Below are 25157 nucleotides of genomic sequence, written 5' to 3' on the forward strand. Positions count from 1 at the left end.
TCAAGGCGGAAGTTACTGAGATGGAAACTTTAAAAACTAATACACAGAACAAACAGCTGGTGTTTAAAAACAAGTAGCGGAATTGTCAAACCCTTAGCCAAAGTAACAAAAACTCTTAGCAAATGTAACCAAAGCCCTTAGCCAATTTAACCAAAAGAAAGAATGAAGACCCAAACTAAGAAAATTGGAAATGGATACAGGGGGGCTGATAACAGACTCCAGTGAGATTCAGACAATCACTGGAGAATAGTTTCAATATTCATGTTCTCAAACGCTGAAAAGTCTATTCGACAAATCCTTAGATATGGAGGACCTACTGAAATTCAATAAAATGGACTATAACATCTAAACATTACCCAAAAGCAGAAAAGACACTGTAACAGTACTAGAGTGTTTCCACAAAAACAAAACAAAACAATAACAACAACAAAAACAGACCAAAGGAGTCAATGCTAATTCTAGCAAACCTTACAAAGAGAGCTCAGTACCATTGATCTTCAAAGTGGTCACTGACAAAGTAAAAGTATCCTTCCCACGCTCAACGGAAGAACATGATGCTGCCGTTACTGCTACAAGTCACATGGCTATAGATTACACAGGAAAGTTGCCATGTGCTAGTGCAAAGGATAAAAAATGTTAAAGGTATTTTCTTTCTGTTTCTGTAAAACAACATAGAAAGATGCAAACTTTTTCTATTAAAGTATTTTAATCTGTCCTATTAAAGTTTTATTCAAATATCTTTTATTTAAGTGTTGATTGAATACTAAGAAGTTAGTGCAATTATTTATATAGTTCTCCTTAGCATTTTGTAACTTCAGCTAATTATTTCTTTTGTTGCTCTTTGTCACTTTGTATGCCCAATATATTCTTAGCTGTCAGCAAGTGAAATCTATTGTTTTCAAGATAACACCCTTCTTAAGTGCTTATAGTTTGAGCTCCCTCTTTTTCATGTTGAGCTTGCTTAAACTGTATATTTTGTATTCAAGCAGATGTTCAGGAAATAAATATTCATGTCAAGTTTAAGTCACTTGTATTTCCATGTGTTACAGATTGTTTCAGAAGAGCCTACAGACTTCATTTTCTGACTTTAAAATGCACCCAGAATACTGAAATCGTATTTACACATCTAATAAACACATAAAGACATAGAGCCATACCACCTCTGTCCTGTCAATCATTGACAGGCAAATATAACATGTGCTCTGGATGTGTCCCAATGTGCAATGCGTTTGAATGTGTTGTGATGATGTGCCAAGACTGATTTTTTTGGGAATGTCATCTACCATCAATGCAGGGCTTTTGTTTGATTTTTTTTTTTAGATGTTCTCCTGTGTTCCATCAGAACAAATGCAAATGTGTATGTGTTTTTCCTCTTAGCAGTCAAGTTTATGCCTTTATTGGGAGCATGTACTTTTAAATCCAAATTAATGACACAATGACTAGTCACCCTGTGCTGTAAGCATATCAATTTATGATATTAAAACCGAACATCTACCTAAGGATCCATTGCTTCTGTTGGCTGAAGTACAATATTCGGTCTTCCGGCATCACATCCTGTATAATCCTAACTAGCATACATTGATACCTGCTCAGGGCAGACCTATCAGATATGTTCTAACCAGTGTCTTGTTAAGTAAGTCCTCTCTCATTACGTTCACACTATACATGATAGAGTTGAGGAAGAAGGAAGTGCTAACAAGCAAGATGTTGAAGAGGCCCCCTTAGCCCTTGTGACATTCTTCTTCTCAAGTATAAACCAGAGCTTTAGAAACAACCAAAGCACAGCCCTGTCTTGCATCCTTCCTCCTCCCTCTGCATGTCCCTAGCTTTGTCAGTGAAGTGATGTGTCAGCTATCTGTTCCTGTAAGAGAATAGTCGAGACAACCAAAAGGAAGCAACGTGGATTTTACATTTTGAGTCCAGAGTCACTGGGCTCTTCAGCATGGGGCCTGTGGAAGCATCAGTATGCAGCAGAATAAATGCACAACATAAGAGGCTCCTTAGACTCACAATGGCTGGAAACAAAATCAGAGAAACTGAGAGGGCAGATCCACCGTATTCCCGTCAAGGGCACACCTCCAGTGAACCAACTTATTTACTAGGCCCCACCTATCAAAAGTTTCACTACTTCCCAGCCATGGAGTACACCGAAGCCCTTAAAACGTGGGCCTTTGGGAGACATCTCATGTCCAAATTGTGCTGGATTCTTTACACACCGTCAGAATGTCAAGTCTGAAGCTTCCATAGCAAGTACAGGAAACACACTTAGACACCTCTATTAATTTATACCTACACATACACTTATATCATAATTCACTAGGTTTTCATTTCTTTGTTTACATTATTTCCCTCCTCGGGGAGTCTAAGAGACAGGTTAAGTATTCTTCATTCTTCCTTATAACAGCAACACTGCCCATATGACTAGTTCAATATATCCTTTAAATTGAATTTGCATAAAAAGACTAGCACACTTTTAAATGTTGTGTGTTTCAGGATACATTGAAGTATGGACACAAACTTAAAAGCTTCAGGATGTATTTTCTGGGTGCCTCAGTACTCAGAGTGTGATTCTCATACAGCATCACAGCTGATGACACAGAAACTTGTTAGAAACATATGCTCTCAGACCATACACCAGGTTTACTGAATGAAAAGCTATATTTTTTTTTTCGCCAATCCCCAGTGGGTGCTCATACAAACCGGAGTAACAGCACAGCATGTGAGTGTACCTCCAGGTACATGTTTGAACTGTATATCCCCCAGCAGGGGACAATATCACTGTGGAAGGCAGAACTAAGGCTGTTGCCCTGCCTAAAATGATCCTTATTCTGCTAGTTCAGAAGAGGCATGACTAACATTAGTTGAATGTAGAAAAAAAGTCTTTGCCAAGAACATTCACCAACTGGACCACAAATATTCAACTTCAACCAGAGGACAATAGGACTAAGTATTTTGAGAAAAAAAAGTTCCTATGATAACATTCTATTTTAGAAAGTATATTCTGATCATGAGGCGGTTGTTAAGACAAGTTTTCAACCACTGAGCTATACCTCCAATTCTATAGAGAATAAGAGGGATGAGGTAGGATGGCGTAAACTTAATCAGTTTACACAACAGAGACGTGCTGGTAGCCTGAAGCACAAGTAGCTGTTGAGCATTAAGACTTTGAGACATTAGAGACACCCAAAGGGTGCCTCACAGGTAGAATTGTTAGGACGTGAGGTCAATTAAGGTTCAAAGTAGGAGGGTGGTAGTGGTAACATTTTTTGCAAAGCAAGGGAAATTTCTAGATGCAAGCATTCAAATGGGGTTGTAGCAGCCCAGGTGAATGATCAGGCAGAGCAGCAGGACTCCAGGAAGAACAAAAACAAGCCAGTGCTTTTCACAGATGGGGTTGCTGATCCAGGTGGCGACTCAGAGAGGAAAAGCTGGACTGTTCAATGTGACAAATGAGATAAAGGTGTGAGCACCAGAGAACAAAGGGAGGCTGGACAATAGCAAAACTGCTAGCTCCCTTCAGGATGAAAGGAGAAGGATGTTGAAGAGTTTCCTGTAAAAAAATGAGTAAAAATGTTAGGAGGTTGACAGCAAATTCATTGCATGTAGATAAAGATTTTCTGTATCACAAGCAAAGACTGAGACTAAAGAGCAAACATGCACGGATGGAGAGACTTGACTAAAAGTTAAAAATTGTATTGAAAAAAATACAACCCTAGTAGTGACAACAAAGACTAGAAAATGACAAGAATGAAGGAAGAAAGGGAGGGAGGGGGAGAGAGATTGCAGAGATAAGATAATAAGATAATGAGATGCCAGGCTCAAACCTTCATATCTGATGCCAAGCAGTACTCAATGCTATTCATTCAGAAGCTAATTGTGAGACTGGAGCTGGTTGCTGAGGAGATTTCCAAAGGCTGGTCTACCTTGCTACTGCAGTCAGTCACCTGGCCAGCCAGTGGTAGCTTAAGCAGACAGCAACATAGATTGCCTATCACCCAAATATCTAGTTTGTGTTTTCCTGAGGTACTTGGAATGCTTCCCTTGATAAGAAAGAAAAATAGTCTTATGAAACATCACTCTATGCTTTTTCACTGTGGTGGCTTATAGAATTCACTTCCGTATGTATTGCATTAATAAAGTATAAACACACATACAGCACAATTCTGCTGTGATGTCGATGTCAGAGTGTAAGCATACACCTGGTTAATTCTTGTAAAGATTTCAGTGAAATACAATTCTTGTTTTTGTTACCCGTTTCCATAATTATAACTGTAATATTAACTGTGAATAAAAGAACTACCTCAATTTAAAAAAAAAATAGATAATGAGAACTTTTTTTTTTTTTTTTTTTTTTTGCTAAAACATGTGCTACAGTACCCAACTTGCTGTTTTAAGTCTAGGAAGATTATTAACTTTTGTACACTACAAATTAATATAAAAGCTCTGGGAAGACAATTTAACACTCTGCTTATTAAAAGGACTAAATATATTCATACTCATTGATCCCAAAGTTTCATTTCAGAAATTCATTCTAAGAACTTGAGAACAATGCTTAATGATTTATAATATTCAAAATATGCTCACCCAAATAAATTAGAAATAAACAAAAAACCAAATCTAATAGATCAATTTTTAAAATTATGGCTATTTATTAAAAATCAGACCATTTAAAATACTATTTTTCAAGAGATGTTTACTAATATAGTCTTAAAAGAATTATCAAATGACCACTCTTGGTACTGTGATGTGGTATATTATGTTCTATTATAGAAAAAAATTATATGAAATTCAACCTTGTAAAAATTATACACTTTTTACTGCTCACTGTCATAAAAACATCTCAGAGCAAATCACTCTGCAGTACTGACAATGCTTGTATCTGAAAGAGGAGATACTCCTTTATATTTTCTTATTCGTTTCTGTATTTTCTGATTTTCCACCATAATCACACATATATATTTGAAACAAATCCTAATTTTCCTTATTCCCATTCTAAACAAAGATTGACTTTTTTGGGGTTATTTTAAATGAGACAAGATATTAATTTTCAACGAGAAATTAAACTGGAAATTAAAAGGAACAATTAAAAGATATAACTACCAAAAAATGAGAAAATGAGAAAACAGTAAGCACTTTCTATGAGACTCTGGTGAATGGGTACTCATCAAGGCTATCACAACCTCCTGAGAAAGCCCTGAGGTTGTCCCAGCTGGGGCGCCCCCAGGACACAGGTGTGAGAAGGCATTCCTTGGTCCTTCTTGTGCCAAGGTCCAAGCTCAACATCCAGCACTTTGACAGACTGTTCTTAGGACTGTCCTTCGACAGCTGGCACACATAATAGGATATAAAATAGTTTAATTCTGATGTTTTAATAAATGGCTTCATAGTGATTAATTAAGTGCAAAAGTCAGATTTTGTGTTATCTCTTCAACAGGAAATCTTAAATAAATTGATTTATACTCGGGAAAAATCTAGAATGTTCAGTTTTATCACCAGGAAACAGACATTCGCCAAAGGGGAAAAAAATGTTTAAAAATGTTAAAATACTGTAGAATTAAATCTTTAAGCCTTTGCTCACCAATTTGATGTTTATATTTTCTGGCCAGAAACTGATGCCCAGTGTCAAGACATTACTTAGAATGTCAGCAACTGGCCTTGGCCGTGTGCAGTGACTCTGCACCTGCCACTCCTACACATAGGCATACATGGACATCAAAAACAGAAGAGCCTCACCAAGCCACCAAATGTCATAGAAGAGGTAGAAAGGATTGCCCAGTATGGACCACACAATCTCCATTCTGTACCATTCAGAAACTGCAAGGACATGCAAACTCAGCCAATAAGCTACGAGCAGACTCTGACTATGTGGGGATAGTGTTAGAAATATTTTTAATCCTCAGTGTAATTCTGTTATGAGGTGAATATTTTTACTTATCAATAAAATTTTGATGAATTGTGCTTTTTATTACCCAATTAATAGGTACAGCATGAGACATCATAAGTAAGAAATCCCAACATTTCCAGGTTCTCCAGAACATTATAACTGTAGATAATAAGAGCTCATGAACACACACATACAAACACACGCACATATACAAACACACATACACACATACAAACACACACATTGTAGACTTCTGATTCAACACTCAGTCATACTTAGTACCTGTTCAATTAATTTAGTGAGCTTCAACATGCTTTCCTCTTCTCCACTGACTTAAAATAAATCCTATTCTAATTCTGCTTTTGGCCATAAAAACATCATATTTTTTTTCTGCGTTGGCATTGGCATAAGCACACACCCTGAATCACTGTGCGTAAAGGATGGCCTTTCTCGGTAGTTCACCCTGGGATAATCAAATGTGTTTCTAATATTTACAAATATCCTTGTTTGGGATTTATTATACGTTAGGTAATTACTTCATTACATTACTGGAAGCTTGACTGGCTGAGAGTCACAAGCAACAACAACTGTTCCATAGAAAGAAACACAATGCAGACAAGGTTATAATTTTCAATTTTCCTAGGAAAAGTGCAAGCACAAAAAGAATTAAACAAAAGCAGTTTTGAAATTGTTTTTTAAGATGAGTCTCATGTTGTTTAGGCTGGCCTTCTGCTCACTGTGCAGGTGAGGCTGGGCTTTAATTCCTGAGTGTGCTGCCTCACCTCCAGAAAGCTGGTATTGCATGCCCTCCCCCATACCAGACTGGCAAATATAATTTTAATAATGATGGTACAATATAATTTAAGCAATCACCAATATTAGCAAATTATTTTAATTTTTCCACATTAAGTTCTCAAAAGCTAGCATGTATTTTATACCCACAGTAGACATATCTCAGTTTAGATGATCTGCATTCCAAGTTCTCAGTAACCACCTTCAGTTTCATCCGCTGTTCCTCTCACTCGATTTCTGTGAGAACAGGCAGACTGATACATCAGTTCAGCATTTCCTCTCTGAATTCTACTCAGACAATAGGCTGAATCTTTCAGTTTCACTTATCGCAAATGCTAAGCTCTCCCAGGACAACTCAGGGTCTTCAATTACTTTTGACTCATAGGGACCTTAGGTGGACTTAGAAAGAAAAACACATAACCTAAAAAGAAGTAGCAATAGATTTAGTAAATTACAATGGCTTCTCAAGAGTAGCATGACTTCAACCATGAATAATTTAACCTGCATTCAGCCATATAGGGAGAAGGAACATGGGGCCCTGCCCAGGGGCATAGTTGAAGGCTGGTGAGGGAGAACAGGTCATTATCTTTAGTGTCAGGGCTTAGCTGTGTCTACCCACATTGTTAAAGCTTGATCCAAAGGGGGAGGTAGATGTTTCTTTTTGTTCTGTCTTTTCTTTTAGGATCCTTCCAGAGCCAGAGCATGCTTCTAAAAAAAGTCCCTGACCAATGCTTTGGGCCACCTCCCTCCTTTCCCAAAGCGCCCCTGCTGGTCATTCAGGCGTATGACCATATCTTAAGGAGTTGTGTTCCATCTCTCCATGCTTCCTTTCCAGGCAGCTGAAAGATACACAGCCTCTGCCTGGGGTTCTCCTTCTATTCTCTAATAAATTACCCTCAGACTTCTCTTTGAGTCCGTTCTTTGTCTCCGAGCTTTAATTTGTATCCATTCTTAAGTTCTTTATTGATGAAATGAAGAAGCCTACTTACTAGAGGAAACTGAATTCCACAGTGCATATGATAGCCCTACTGGGAGAGTCTAAGGATTCCTGACTTTTAATTGGTTAACTGACAAAGAAAATCACAAGCCCTTATCAGCATCATACAATTGGCCATCAGGCATGTAGTTTTAAATGCTCAACATCAGGAACCATGAAAATGCAAATTAAAATCAAACTAAGTATCACCTTATATCTGTCAGGCTGGCTGTTAACAAGAATGCAAAAGATAGTAAGTGTTAGTAAAGGTGTGGACAAAAGGGAAGTCATGTGTTCCTCCAGTGAGTATGCAAACTGGTGTCAACATGAAAACCAGTTTGGAGGTTCACCCAAACTAGCACCTGCACTGGCAAAGCAACTGTCAGAGTCCAGGCCATATGGGGGAGGGAGAATGCTCAGAACAGACTACTGGCAGTGAAGAACAGTATAGAAAACAATGCCACAAATCTGCAGGCATTTCCCATCAGATGTGTAGAATATTGAATATAGACTATTGAACCTGTACATAAATTACCCCAATCTCAAAAAGCAGCAGTGGAGATTAGAGAACATGGTGTTATGTGATATTGACAAAGAGCCCAAATAATACCTGTTCTTACCACATACTAGAACACTACGAATTCATTGGGTAGATTATGCAGAAAGGCCCTCTCTATACATTAAAAAAGAAATGGTTCTACTGCTAAATGCTACTCTTGTAGAACCTAAGAAATTATGCAAACAAACTCCTTACCACAAAATTCCTTCTGCCAACTATATTCTACCTCAAAAAAAAAATTGTCATAATTTATAGAAATACGAAAGGTAATGCTCACCATGCATCCAAAGCCATAGGGAAAGGAATCTATAATGAGGAGGAAAACCAACCAGCCTAACTGGCCTCAATGTTACAACTGGAACTCAAATGTTACAATTACCAGAAAAGATAGTAAAACTGTTGTTGTGACCATATTGCATATAATCAAAAAGTTAAGTTGAAACATGAAAGATTAAAAAGAAGAATCACATAGAAGAGAGCTACAGTGCCGAAGATGAGAGTAACTGATTTACTAGATACACTTAATAGAAAATAGGGTATTGAAATATTCAACCAAGAAAAGTTACGAAAGAACAGGACGTTCCATATGCTAGGCAGCTTGCTACAGTCCATTAGTGTTCTTGATGTGGGAGTGTCCAAATGTAACAAAGAGAGGCAGAAAAGGTGTTTGAGGAAAGAATGGATGGCACACCTCTACATTTGAATAAAAACACCTGTAAATCCATAGTTCTAAGAAGTCATGTCATAAGCATAAGAAGTATTGAAGAGTCTAAAAAGGCAAAGCATTAGTGTAGTCTAATAGAATAAGGTTCAATGATAAGGACAAAACTTTAAATCTGTAAATATTCTATCATGTAAAGAAAAACAAAGACAAACAATAAAATTATGCAGACACTAAGGAGACTCTTTACTGAGCTACAGCTGTCATTCTAGAATTTTACACCTAGTCAAAGCACCTATTAAAAATGAGTTTGAAATGAACATGTGTGTGTGTGTATGTGTGTGTGTGTGTGTGTGTGTATATATATATATATATATATATATATATATATATATATATATATATAAATCCTATTTACTCTATGGCTAAGTAGACCAACCAAGAACATACTACAAGTGGAGAAAACTCAAATCTAGATCTCTGGGTTCTGATTTTTCAACCTTTCCATTAGTTTATTCTAATGATCTCATCAGAAATACATTTGAATTTGTATTTATGCAGAATTTCTCTTCCAAACCTAACTCCAAGCATGGAACATCAGTATAATTTCTCTCTTCCTATTTTGGACTATGAAACACACCGTGCTAATTTATTCAACAATCTGAACCAGAAGTTTCCATTTCTGATTCAAATTGTGTAGCTAAATCCATTCCGCATTTCACTGTATTTATTTACCCTGTCATAGCACTTTAGATGCAATCTATTTTATGCCTGTGTGAATCTTTAGTAATTCTTGCCTGTATTTTATGGTGCTGAATACTTGATCTAAGCATGTATTTATAACATCATTTGATTCACTGCACATGCGTTTTCTGATTTTGAACATTTTTACTCTTATCTCCTACTTAACATAACTTCACATTTAGATTTTACTATTCAGAGAAACTGATTTATCCCAATAATCTTTCTCTTCCCTTTAGAAATCTAAGAAAGCTCTTCAATTGCTCAAGTAATAACTAGAAACATTTGCATACAGCACTAACAGCAGCTAGCAACTACCTCCTAGTGCAGTTTGCACATCATACTTGAAAGCTATGACCACTTAATTTACCTTACTGAGCTTCTAGAGTTTTAGAAAATTCTAACAAGATTTTCTGGACCATGCTGAACTCTAAGCTATTTGCAGACTTTCATTTACTACCTTTCTACTGCTCCCATCACTGACTCAGCATCCGGTCTCTAACCCAGTGGTTCTCAACCTTCCCAGTGACCCCTAAATACAGTTCCTTGTGTTGTGATGACCCCGACCATAAAACAATTTTCATTGATATTTCATAACTGTAATTTTGCTACTGTTATGAATCAAAATGTAAATATCCATGTTGTCCAATAGTCTTAGGAACCCCAGTGAAAGGGCCAATCGACACCTTAAGGGGTCACAACCCGCAGGTTAAGAATCTTTGTTCTAATCCCTCAAGGCCCTGTCACTATTCACAAGAACATACTGAAGGACAAATAGTTGTTCATCTCTGCTTGGATCTCATAATAGCTCCTTATGGTTTTGAGGCTCTGAACCTCTGCCTTGTGAGATTTCCCCTACAAGGTCAGGCATGCTGTCACCTCTCCAAGTCCTTCCAGACATCCTGTTGTCCTCATCAGGCTATTCCCTCCCTTATGCAAGCTTCAGCTTTACAGCCATTTCCTAAAGCTCTATCGTTGAAAAGTTCATGGTCTTGCTGAGCTAATGTGTTTCTTTCTGAATGCATAGGAAAACAATATTTTCCTTTGCTTCTTCTTGCTCTTGGAGGTCACGCTCCTTACTTTATGTGTCTTCCTCTATGTTCAAAGTCAGTAAAGGAAGATCAAGTCTTCCTTCTCCTTGCTTCATTCCAACTCTGCTTCTGTCTTCTACATTTATGGGTTTCTGGATTACATTGAGCCCATAGGAAACATCCAAGGCAACTCTGAACCTCAACCTCAGTCTCATCTGCAAAGTCCATTTTGCCATACAACAGAACATATTCATGGGTTCCTAGATCAGTTCTTTGGACATCTTGAGGACTACTGAGTCTTTTAAAGATATAGTGGATATAATGTGATTAATAAATGAAATTTTATGAGTCAGTATTTTAAAATGTAAGGCCTATTTTCATTTATACAAAATATTTTTAACTAAAGATTTTGTACTCAAGTTCAAAAATACTAACAAAGGGACACACACCCCCACCCACATTCCTGTAAGCCATATAGAAGGAGCCCCTCTGCCATGGAGAAAGAGATTTTGAGATAGTGAACCTTCCATGCCTTTGGCTTGGAACAACCTTGCCCTGTTTGGTTTTGGTGCACATGGAGCTTTACAACCATTTAGATATTATTATGTTAAAATAGATGTTCAAAATAGCATCACATTGGGATATCTCTCTACTATAAAAATATGGTTAAAAATACATGTACCATACCAAAAAAGAGATATCAAAAACATCCCAGAAAAGAAATGAGTGTACTTACATAATGAAACTATTAAGCATTGTTTAGGGATTTAAAGGAGACTTGAAATAAATGAGTACATACCCAACAAATATCCTTCTCCCAAATTTTTCTGGTCATCATACTGGCCCAATAGAATAGCAATACACATTCAAAAGCAATCATTGGATAATATGGTACTAGGGTTAGGACTAGATAATCCTTACAGGGAGGTAGACATCTGTGGCTGTCTTGTATGCTGCAGATGTATAGCAGGAACCACGGCCTCTATCGAGTTCATGGAAGTAGAAACTCTACCCATCTGTCCACCTGCTATCCCAGGTTCTTCACAAGACACATATTTAGATGTTAAATGATCCATGGAGGTGTCAGAATCAATACAGGAATTCCCACATAAATATAAACTTAAAAAGTTTAGACTCCATTTTCTTCTTTTGCTTGTGCATTTTGATTTTTATTCTGAGGCAGGGCCTTTTGAAGGGGGTGTTGAGTTGGGTTTTTGTGTTGGTGTTGTTTTGTTTGATTTTAAAGAGAATGAGGAAAAGAACTTAAAGTCCGGTAAGTAAGGAGTTGGGGAGGATCTGAAAGGAATTGGGAGAGGGGACAACATCAGAAAATATTATATGAAAAAGTTTTTCAATTAAAAAAATGTTTGCTCCCACCAATAAAACAAAATCCATGTTAAAACAATGAAAACATATGTTTGAGTGTTTTTTAATATGTAAGAAACACACTAATAATGAATATTATTAGCAAGACTGGCTTAAAGCCAGGTACAGTGACACATACCTATAAAGCTAACACTTGGGAAGCTGAGGTGGGACTTGTTATACCTTGTATCCTTGGAAATGGACATGTAGAGCATCTAAGTCATATGCCAGCCTGGAGTAAGGACAGAGAATGACTTGTTCAAGGTCCCAACTAAGACACTAGGGAGTTTCCTGCCACACCAATGAGCCTCAAGGACTGAGAAGCCTTGGGTCTCCCTGCCAAGAAGGATTGATTACAATGAGTTTGCAGGTCAATCTGGGCCACAATAAGCACCAGGCCAGCCAATATGAGACTTGAACTCAATGAAAAGAGGATGGGCAGAACTAAAATGGCAATTACTCTGAAGGAAAGTTCAATATGTTAAGGGTAGTCAGTGTAGACCAGAGACTCAGCTCTATGCTGCTGCCTATGAAAGCCAAATTCTTTAGAGACCTCCACTCTGAAGCTAGGAGTTTTGACTTTGCTTCAGAAAATAATTTTAGAGCAAGTCTGTATGAAGCCAAGTTGGAGCTTATTTTAAAAATTTTAATATAGGGTCAAGCCTGAGATTAACATGGAGAAGCCAGGATAAGGCACACTTCACACGCATGGGTGCATGCGGGCTTCCCAATATAAACACAGTCACACTCTGTCTTTAGAGTAGCCATGTCTATTTTTTTTAGTGGCTTCTGAAGCTACATCTCAAAGGCTTTCCAGGAAATTCACAAACTACAGAGCAGTTCATGGTGCACACTGGACATAATTATAGCCAAAAGCAACTTTAGGTCATAAGAATTGTAGGGGAGTGGGTGGAAAGATGGCTCAGTGGTTAAGAGCAATAACTGCTCTTCCAAAGGTCCTGAGTTCAATTCCCAGCAACCACATAGTTGCTCACAATTGCCTGTAATTGGATTTGATGCCCTCTTCTGGTGAGTCTGAAGACAGCTACAGTGTACTCACATTAAATAAATAAATAAATAAATAAATAAATAAATAAATAAATAAATCTTTTTTAAAAAGATAGAACTGCAGGGGAAGTTAAAATGCTTTCTTTTTATTATAAACGAAGAAAGAAGAAATGTCTAGAAAATCATATATACTTAGGCCTTAAGCATGCTTCCTTGTTACTAGAGAAGTCTTGTTTTAAATATACCTTCCACCAAAGAAATATTGCCTCTATGTGGGAAAACCTTATAGAAAGTGTTAATTGGACTGAAATTCTGAATTCTCAACTGTGAGACTTTAACTAAATTCCACAGTGAAGGGCTCCATTCTCATGTCTCCTTAACTTCCCCTGTTTTTTTTTTTTTTTCCATGACTCACACATAGTATCTCTAGAAAGATTTCTAGAATACATTTAGAAACAATCAAGAGAGCCTTACTTTTTGTTCTGGTAATTAAACTTTAAGACTAGCCTTAGGGAATAAATTGGAGATATGGACAAATACATAAAAGATATCAATTTCATTTCAGAATTATTGAAAATAATAAGACAAAAGTATATAATGTTCAATAATAGGCAACATGATTTAGGATATAGCTATATAATAGACTATGCAAGCATTAAACAGTATATTTAAGATGGAAATATTGAAACTGGCTAGAAACACAATAGTAATTAGGAAAGAGAATGTAAATCTGTAACTATGTTAATAAATCATTCACAAATTATTCATATTCCACATACAGAGTCTCTGTGTGTGAAGTATAGGAGGTACTGGGACAGTATTCATAAAATACCTAAGATGAGGAGAAAGAAGAAGAAATGGATTTTATGAAGAATTATTTAGAATTAGACCCAGAATCTGGATGGGATTTCTTGAGCATAGGGGAGTGACTCCAATCATTTTGCATCTGCTCTTACACTCTCTAACATTTTTATCAGCATTGTATTTACTTTCTAGTCATTGAAACCATGTCTAATGTGAGCAGTCTCCCTCTGGGTTTTCAGCCTTTGCCCCTATTTTATGCCCTATGAAACATGGCTTCCGTGGTAAATCACCCATCTGCTCAAATGTTAGATATGTGCCAAATGGTCCAGTGAACAGGAAGTGTGAGGGCAAGAAAACGGTAAGTGTGACAAAAAGACAAAAGAATGAAAACATTGTTTTCTCTCATGTGGAAGATAGATAGATAGACAGACAGACAGACAGACAGACAGATAGATAAATAGCATGAAATCGAGATGTGTAAGCTGTAGAGTGGGGAAGTGAAGCAGGGTCAGGGGACTAGGCAGAGGTGCTAGAGCCAAAGAACAATGAAGTAAATCGTGAAAATGTCATAATCCAGAGCTCCCAGAGACTAAACTATCAACCAAAGAATATTTATGGAGGAATCCATAGCTCCAGCTGTATATGTAGCAGAGGATCGCCGCCTTATCTGATATCAATGGGAGGGGAGGCCCTTGGTCCTGCGGAGGCTTGATGCCCCAGTGTAGGGGGATGCTAGAGGGGTAAGGTGGGAGTGGGTGAGTGTGTGGGGGAGTACAGTCATAGAGGCAAAGGGGAGTGGAAAAAGGAGGGACTGGATGGAGGGGTTTGTGGAGGAGTAACCAGGAAGGGGAATGTCATTTGAAATGGAAATGCATAAAATGATTAATAAAAATTATCATAATAAAACCTCTTATTTTGTGTGCTACCTGAAAGAACAGATAGATAGATAGATAGATGATAGATAGATAGATAGATAGATAGATAGACAAACTCTTCCCTAGAAGGAGAATTTGTTGAATAAGTAAAGCATACTCTCTACCTTATGAATCTGTATTTGAATGTTGCTTATAGACAATTTCTACTTCTCTATGTTTGTAATTAACAAAGGCTTAAGTACTGGGCGGGTCTGTCTATAACCTTTACAACCTTCTTTCAATGAATCTTTAGTCCTGGTCCTAGTCTCTATTTCATCTTCTTGTAATTTATACATACATTTTTTTTTCACAAGTTATGATCTGTATGCCTGACTGAAAATCAAGAAATTTTAGCTTTGGCAGTAATTTCTCAATTACTTCTAGGGTTCTTCCTAACCAGCAATTAAGTCCTTCTGCCACCTGTGGTCAAACTGTAAATACCTGCCGTGATTGCTCAAGAGATTAAATGATGATTTTCTAAAGGTTTCAAGTGTTTTCTTACTAATAGTGTGTATCTGTATTTAATTAAAATGTGAGCTGAAATAACCAGTGAGTATTTAATAGCCCATTTTTATTTCCTTTCTTACTCTTAAAATTCACAACTGGAACTGTCTGGAGCCCTGTATGTCTTTATCTCCAGCATAACCTGGTCAGCTGTCTGGCAAGCCTATGCAAGGCTGGTTTTTCATTCTGCTCAGCCTTCAGTATAAATCCTTAAAGGCACTCCCAGAAGACAGCAGACAGAAAAAAAGCTGGTCTATTCTTTCTCCACCATTCTATTATATGTCTCCCACTTTCTGCATTTAGTTCATTGAACAACTAATGACAGGGTCCTCCTCACCTTCAACATTCCCAAAAAAAGTCAGGCTCAGTTCTCAAGTGCTCTCTTTTCCTAAAGAGATTCAGTTTTCAGTTGTAGCTAACTGTACAATCTCGCCTATACCAGATAACATTGAACCTGTGTGTTCTGGTTTTGCCCAGTGAAATCATAAAATTATTATAACCAAGAGTTTGTAGCAAGATTTCAGAATGATCCTTATATTGTTTGTTAAAATGATACATCACTATTATATACTGATGCCTATGCCTCTCAAAAGCCATGATTTCATTGTGAGTCAATAACTTACCTTTGTCCTGGATCTTCTCTTTGATGGCTGTAAAAGTTGACAGTCAGAGCTAGCATCCAAAATGAGGTACTTTCAATAGTAATAAGGTTGGTATAGATAAGTAGTTCAAGATAACAATGAGTATAAAAGAATACCTTGTCTCTAAGACATCAGTTACTTATAGCCACAGTAGCCACCAGAACCAGCAAGAAACAAAAGTGAAATTAACTCAGAGTTGAGTTGCTCCATGCTGGCTTTAGCAGAGTCTGTGTTGCCCTGAAACCTTGACCAAGATGATCTCTAGGGAAACATATTTATAAACTCCAGAACTCTAAGGTATCAGAAAGGAACTTTATTTTTCTATTAATGCCAAATGCTGGATTAAAACTACGATGTGACCCAGGAATATATATCTTCATGGTAAGTGGCCTGTCTAACATGACCAATGCATGGTTCAAGCACATAAGGCTAGGTTCTGAATATGATGGTGGGGTGAGGGGTGTCTGATTTCAAACATCTTCCAAATTCATGCTAGATGAAAATCCCAGCATGGAGAAGGGATGTCAGAACAGACTCCTACCCCTAGCTGTGAAGCTATTGGAAAGTAATAGCAGTTGGGCAGGGAGAGCCCATTTTTCTTTTTAAGAAGTGTTGTCACCAGTAAATTAACTATATCAGAGGAAGGCCACACATCTAAAAATGTGTGGGACAAAAATTAGGTGGGTAGAGAAGGAGGTATTTATCTGGATGAGTACAGAGGAGTGAATATGATTCAAACACATTGTACAAAATTCTCAATTAATAATAATAATAATAATAATAATAATAATAATAATAACCCTAGCCTGTGAACATAAGGATGTAGAACAAAACTTTAAGATAAGTTTTAGAAATAAATAAAAGTTTACTTCCCTAAAGATTTTTAACATACAAGATTGTCTTAACATAGATTTCTTTTCTAACCAACCTCAGTTTAGTTCCATCTATGATTTCTGGAAACTGTCACTGAAGAGTATTTGTTTCTGAAAGACTTGAAGAATAAAAGGATGCTAAATGTTTAAAGGCTATAAAAAGTTCATTGCTCCCAGAATTGATGACTTCATAATTTTAATACTTCTCTCCAGATTCAAGCCATGAATAAATTATAATGATATTTCTCCCAAGATCCCTATGGATTTCACTCACTGTTTTTCATGTCCACTCCTGTTTCCTAATATATCACTGGTGACTGGTTTAATGTAGTAATTAGGTGACTAACTAGCTTCTCACACCTACCTCTTGATTCCTTCCAAATCACAGTATATAACATCAGGGCAACCGCTCTGCTCTTTTTAATTAGACTGACTGAGTGATTGATTGTATTCATGTATGTGTGTGAGCACATAGAAGTCAGAAGACACTGACTGTGTGCATGCATGTGTGTGAACACATAGAAGTCAGACGACAACTTGTAAGAGTTTGCTCCTTCTTCCACCATGTAGGTCATCAAACTTAGACTTGACAGCAAGGGCCTGTACCTGCTAAGCCATCTTGCAGGCTCTAGTCAACCAACCTTTGATACAAAGTGTCATCTAGTTGTGTTACCCCTGGTCATCTGCTCCAGTCCCACATAGAACCAAGAGCTTTCTATTTTCTCAGATAAAACCCAAATTCACTATTCTTCCACATTGTTATTCACATGAAAAAAAATGATTTATTTGTCTAGACCAAACACAGTCATTTTTATTTTCTTTACTTTATTCTCTGAAGCCATAGTCCCTAGCAAAGTTATTTTCCCAAGATATATCCATTAATAATGACTAATTTGCAAAGACCATGTACTTGCTATCAATTTGCTTGGGCTGTTGTTTCATGGTTCCCAAGCAGCTTTAATTAATGGTTTATTGTTGTCTCTGAAAACTAGCTCTTTACTCCAAGGAGAATGCCACACTTCTAAGATAGCAAAATAATTCAAATCCTTGATGTAATCTTCTCTAGTGGCTGAAATCACCTGCTGAGAGTCATCACTCCTGCTTCATGGGGATCAGTTGTACTCTCTGCACTCTATCTGAAGACCAGCCCTTCCATGTCTAAGAGACCTGTCACAGCTTTGAGAACAGTTTGTTTGACATACATCAATCAAAAGCAAAAAAGGAATCATTTTCAACCCTGACACACATACACACACACACACACACACACACACACACACACGTTGCTTAAAGCCCAACCAAGCCTGGGGACTTCACTTCTATCTTTCCCTGTTCTCTTTAACTCCAATTGTATGAACTGTAGTATGTAAGGAAAGCACAAAGTATAGCCCTGCTGACAGCCATGAGGGCACACACTTCCTTTTATGAAGCTTAGCTTAACTGAGATCTGAGCACTTCAGCTCCAAAGTAGGCTTTGTACAATGACTGTCTGTTCCCAGGAAAGCTAACCTAAGGTCAGGCAACTAGACAGTAGAGGAAGCTACCAATCTGCTTAAAAGACTTCCCATCAATCTTTTATATCCTGAGATTTTAAGGGGTTTGACCCAGGAGTCCAAGTTTTTGATGCTATATCCTGTATAGCATTTTCCAGTTCAGAATAGGCTTTAGTCAAACACAACTTACTTTGTCTGTTTATTTTGATATTTTACCTTCATGCATTTTTTCACAGACTGGTGTTAGAATTTTAATTATGTGCATGCACAGATTGCCTTGTCAAAAACCTTGACCTTAAATCTTTTTATGCATCTATGTCTTCAGCATTCCATTACACACTACACCCTTATTCCTTAAAAACAGGCATGACAATGTTTGTCAACCATGCTTGCCTTTGTTATCTATGGGGTCTTACCATATTAGAAACATTTGGGGGTTTAAAATAAGACACCTATATTTTCTGAGAGTCTGGAAGTAAGTCAGTAGTGTGCTTCACTGTGTTTAAATAAAACTGCTGGTTTCTTCTGGGAATAACCCACTTCCATGCTTCTTTCCCCTAGCATCTAAGAATGTCTCTCACCTCTGGTTCTTATGCTCTGTAGGTGCCCTTCTTCCATCTGTACAGCCTTCCTCCATTCAGTACTTTTACCACATTTTCTCTTCTGCTGTGGCATGCCTCCTTCAGTTTCTCCACATGAGATGCCTACAACATCTGAGGTCCATGTGGACAACCTATGATACACTCTCCACCTCAAGATCCTTTATTGCCTTGAGCTTCCTTTGCTATTTGAAGCAACAGTGTCACAGGCACTGAGAATTAGAGCTTGAGGGTTTAGGGGAGACTTACTTTATGTAGCCACTTAATAGTGGCTATTAAGAGCTATAATGTTGATACATTCATTGTCACCCTTGATATATTTCCACTAAGATAGCTACAGTTCCACAATCCAAACCCCAGCTCATGCAAGCCAGGCCACATTACACTTTTCTCTTCGCATTAGTAAGAACCCTATTCCAAGTTCAAGTATAGGTTCCTGCCATGATGACATCACACCAGACAGCACAGCCAACTCACACCCCCATGATGGCATCACACCAGACAGCACAGCCAACTCACATCCCCATGTAGATGCAGACTTTTCTGCAACCCAGAAAAGTGCTGAGTGAGATTTCCTGGAATCTACAATCACAAATGGCAGGAATAAAAGCAATGCAACAAAAACAGATGGTGAGTTTATACAGATCCTCTGGTAAGGAATAGTCACAGGTGATATTTGAGAGGAAAGAAGTGAGTTTCAAGAGCCATCATCTTGTAATTATCTCTGAAAGGCTCAATATGACCAAAAACTAGGATGAACTCAGTACATACCTCTGAGTCCCTTCATAGATGTGAAGGCACCTCGCTGTCCATTTGTTATCTTTGAGTATCACCTAGTTAGTGTGTGAGGTTATACATAACAACACCCAACAAACTTTAAAACAGAACAGAGAAAGAAATTGGAAAATGAAAACTTTCCAAACATTCTAAGTAGCAGATTCTGGTCCTTAAAAATCTCAGGGAAGAATATCTCAACATGAATTTAAGTGCAGTGCCAAAGCTTCCAAATATGAGGCAGGCGTTCCTCCTCATATGGTGCGGAGGCTATTTTCATCCTGTTTGTGCTACCTCACACATGGTACTGCAAAATAGTTAGCACACACTGCTTTACACATTCTGGAGGGAGCTAGCTTCCAAAGTTAATGATACTTATTTTTTACTTTTATATGGAATTACCTCCATAGGAAGGACTGGAAGGTTGACTTCTCTGTTTTTATGAGAAATCAGCCATAATTGAGTCTTCATACAAATATTCATATCTGAGGCAAATGTGACTGAATTTTTCAAGTTGATTTCATAAGAGGCAGTGGACAATACTAAAATCCAGGTAATATAGTTAGCTCATGAATCTAACAATTGTCTGTTATCACATGATTAAATTCACTTTTATTCGAAGTCCCCATTAATTACAGCACAGTAGATAAAGTCACATAATAAATATCTTGATTCTCTATTTTTTTTCCATGTTAGGTGGAATATTAAAGTTAGCATATAACATGGGCTTTAAAATAGGAACTTCACCCTTTGTCAAGGGGACATGTTATATTGAAGAGCTCAGAGTAAAAACCTAGATTAAAACACTATTTGAAAGGCCTTCTTGAACTTTGGAGAAAGTAAAACATGAAACTCCATTGGGCATTAAATACAACAACAACTACAAAATTCATATTTAACATGTCCTACTTTTCAGATGGAAGGGGCAGATGATATATGGTGAAAATGTTTTGCTTGATTTTAAGTATTCATTTAACTACAAGAAGTTCATTTTCACACCAGTTGAACCACCTGCTCTACAAACCCAAGAAATAATAAGAGGATCAAATATGCCACATGAAGCCAGCATTAAAAGTGAATCAATTCCACAGAAATATGCCCTAAAAGAATGAGAGCAAAGTGCCCAGATCTGTGCCATTGCTAATCTAGAAAGTCTCAGATAAATTCCATTATAAGCCTAGTCAAAAGGTTGTGAGTCCATGGGTAACTCTGAGCTGCTTGGTTGGGAGTGGGGTAGAAGATATCAAGAAAGTGTTTGGCCTTTGATTCCCAGCCTAACTTAGCTTCTCAGAAGCCTTTCATCTTCTCTGGACACCTAGTGTCTTCAGAGATGGTTGAACTGGAGACGTGTTTTCAGGGAGGAGAGAAGGAGTCTTAGGATAGAACTAAAATAGCCAGTAGTTTTCTGAAAAGTTTTCAGACCTTAACTTTAAGAGAACATAACCCAGGCAAACATGATACATACAATACACCTTGCAGTGGAAAATAGTCAATGAGTTTCCAAGGTCATATGCTTCCTTCTGAGTGAGCTCAGGTGCCTGGCTTGCTCTGCCCAGCACACATACAACCAGTTCAGAACATAGGATACTGTTAAAATCATTCTGAATCTCAAAATAGGTTCTCTTCTCTCTTATATATAATGGCAACTACATCTGTGACTATCTTAGTGAAGAGTGAGGCACTGTTGCCAGGAATCTATGGAAATGGGTATCAGGCTTTCAGCTTCACTTGCAGGATTGTGTTCAAGGAATCCCTATGCTCTTGTTGTCTGTTGTATTACTTTAGAAACTAGAGACTAGAGATTCAACTTGTTAACATGAAGACAAACAGGAAGAGTAAGAAGAGTAATTCTCTCTGTTACAAATTAAAGCAAGAGTTCTACAAGGAAGGAGCTTTGTAGGTATAACTTCGATCTAACAAGTACACGACTGAACAGAAAAGTCGGCAGCTTCCCTAGAATTTGTGACAGAAAGCAAACTGTTGCCCCAGGGTTGGAGAGGCCAGTAGGGATGCTGACTTACCACCAAAGGCATGCAGCTTCAGTATGGATTTCTCAAGGCTTCCTCAAGCAGTAGTCAGTGGAAACACCTAAGAACAGTGGAGTCTTCTAGCAGAGCAAAGGGAAAGTGGCCATTTTGAGATACACCAGAGATACCTACTCTTCTTCATGAGCAGGACTCCCAGGAGAAACTACTTAACCAGAATCTGATGGGGATGGGACAAGGGAAAAATGTCACTAAAGCTAAATGACCTGCAAACTGGAAGGAGAGCAATGTCCAACCCTGCCCCTCAAATCATCCTGTCCCACCTGAAAGGGAATAAACACCCTAAACACACACAAAGATTACAACTTAGAGACACAGGCTCCAGAGAGAGCTGATCACAAGCCTATGAAACAAATCCCTAGTTCCCTCATCTTTCAACCACATGATTAACTGCCTGCTCAGAGCAACTGTTTGGTCCAGTATATCAAATCTGGCTATGAAAACAAGTATATAAAGTATTCCTCTATTTTGCTTTCTTTAGCTATGATAAAGCATGACCAAAGCCAACCTGTGGAGGAAAGGGTTTAGTCAGCTTACATTTTCATGTTATAGTTTGTCATTGAGAGAAGTAAGAGCAGACACTCAAACAGGAACCTAGAGGCAGGAACTGAAGCAGAAGCCACAGGGGAACACCCTTTACTGGTTTTCTCTATGACTTCCTCAACATGCTTTGTTATATACATTAGGACCACCTACCCATGGGTAACACAACCCACAATTGAGTGGGCCCTCCCACTTCAATCATCAGCCAAGAAAATACACAACAGGTCTGCCCACAGTCCAATCTAATAGAGACAATTCTTCCACTGAGGTTTCTTTTTTCAGCTGATTTAATTTGTGTCAAGTTGACAAAAAAAAAAAAAAAAAAAAAAAAAAAAAAAAAAACTAATCTAACAAGTTGATGAGCAGACACTGTAAACGGATAAGGCAGGAGTATTGAGGTTATCAGACCAAGAATTTAAAACAGTCATGGTTAATACACTAATGACTTTAATACACAATATTAGAGAACAAAGGGGTGATGCAAGCAGAAAGATGAAAACACGGGGTCTAAGAGAAATGAAAGGAGGAAAGCAAAGAAGCCTCCATTGTAAAACAAATTGTAACGCGCGCCCCCCAAATCCCTTTTCGCCCGCGAATAAGGACAGGAGGCGATAATCAGGTATACTGCAAACGAGGACTTCACTCCTTGATACGGTAAAGCGGAAAGACGGAAGAAACCAGAAGCGGCCTAGCTTAAATACATCCTAGAGTGACGTATTCACTTCTGAATGGCTGTTCGCTCACCACCCAATATTACGCCTCGGGATAAGCCAGTGACTTGGCAGTCTTTCTGCCTAGCAGCTGCGCAGATAATTGTTTACTGCTGGGAAAACACGAGGCCAGCGCCATCTTGGAAATGCAAACGTATAGCCACTGTTAACAGCGGCTTCCTACAACAAATAAGCAATGTGTTTTGTGGACTTACCCTTGTACCATGAATAATGAGACACCATGAGCCTGGTGAGATCCAAAATGGAAAAGGAGAGAGAGCAAAGTCTAAAAAGGCAAAAAGAAAACCCAAACCAGAAACCCAAAGACTGCACAAACACTACCAAGGTCTATCTATGTAATAATAAGGATACCAGAAAGAGAAGGAGAAAAGAAGAAGACACAGCAGTTCTATTGTGGCAGAGAAATTCCCCCAAATTAATATCAGACACTACATTCTAGGTTTAGGATCTTAGAAAAAAATAAGCAAGATAAATACTGTCACCCCTAACAACAAATGAGCAAAAACAATAAAATTCCTACTATCCTTAGGTATATTATTTCCAAACTATGGGAAAACAGATAAAGAAATACTTCCTTAAAGAAGTCTGAAGTTTGGGAACTTCTTATGCAAGCATTGAATGGTGGTGCACTCCTGAAATCTCAGCCCCCTGGAGGTAGAGGCAGAAGAATCTGAAGCTCAAGAGAGCCCTTTGCTACATAGTGAATTCATGGCAAACCTGGACTACATGGGACCCTGTCTCAACCAACCACACAATGAGTTGGGGGCCAGCCTGGGCTATATGAGATGCTGTCTCAACACCTCTCCTCAAACCCTGCCTCACCATATGTAGAATGGACAAAGGTAAGAGTTACATCTGAATTCCTTTTGACAATCATGTAATACAGAGACTAAAGAGATGTATTAGTGGTTAACAGCACTTACTGCTATTGCGGAGAACCTGAGTTCAGATCTGAGCACACACGTGGTAGCTCATAACCACCTGTAACTGCAGACGATCTGCTGCCTGTTCCTGGCTACTACAGGTGCTGCACACATGTGATATGCATATGGAAATATATGGAAGCAAAACATGGACATAAAGTAAAATTAAAGTTTTTACAAAAACTAAGCTGGTGCAATAAACTATGTTAAAAAACACAAAGCTCTGTTTCCAAATGGTGTAAAATTGTTCTCCAGGACTAAAGGAGAAACATACTTTCTCACATAAAGAACCAAAACAACAACAACAACAACAACAAAATCCAAACAAACAAACAAACAAAACAAAAAACAAATAAAAACTGTGCCTGATTTTAGCCAAAAGATTAAAACACAACCAAATAAAAAACTAATACAGGACTATTCTTCAAAAATACAATGAACTCTGAAAATTCACTAGTAAGAACTTTAATAATAAGTAATTCACTAATAAGACACTTGAGTTTTTCAAAATAATAAACCATAAAGAATTCATCAAAGAGAAAATAAAATACAAAAAATGTATTCATGCCATATATCACTAAGGGAATGTAATCTAAAGCGGTGAGAGAATGACACACATAAGAGAGGACGGAGAAACCTAAAGGCAAGGATGTACACCAAAAATAAACATCAAGGTTTTTTAAATTGCGAGTTGATTTTATATCCAGCCACTTTGCTAAAGTTGTTTATCAGGTTTAGGAGTTCTCTGGTGAAAGTTTTAGGGTCACTTAAGTATACTATCATATCATCTGCAAATAGTGAAATTTTGACTTCTTCCTTTCCTATCTGTATCCCTTTGACTTCCTTTTGTTGTCTAATTGCTCTAGCTAGGACTTCCAGTACTATATTAAATAGGTAAGGTGAGAGTGGGCAGCCTTGTGTAGTCCCTGATCTTAGTGGGATTGCTTCAAGTTTCTCTCCATTTAGTTTGATGTTGGCTACCAAACTTATAAAGCCTTTGATTAACATTTTTAAAAATTGTATAAAAAAAAAAGGAAAAAGGGGCATGGGGAAAGGGGATGGCATCTGAAATGTAAATAAAATATCCAATAAAAAATAAATTAAAAAAAAAAAAAGAAAGAAACAGGCTGACCAAGCCGCGGGAGCAAGCCAGTAAGCGTATTCCTCCATGACTTCTGTTTCAGTTCCTGCCCTGATTTCTCTTAATGATGGACTATTACCTTGAAACGTAAACTGAAATAAACCCTATTGTTCCCCCCCCCCCAAAAAAATTTAAAAATTGCTACAGGAAATGTGG

Source organism: Arvicanthis niloticus, chromosome 3 (assembly GCF_011762505.2).
Source record: "Arvicanthis niloticus isolate mArvNil1 chromosome 3, mArvNil1.pat.X, whole genome shotgun sequence".
In the NCBI taxonomy this organism is placed as follows: Eukaryota; Metazoa; Chordata; class Mammalia; order Rodentia; family Muridae; genus Arvicanthis; species Arvicanthis niloticus.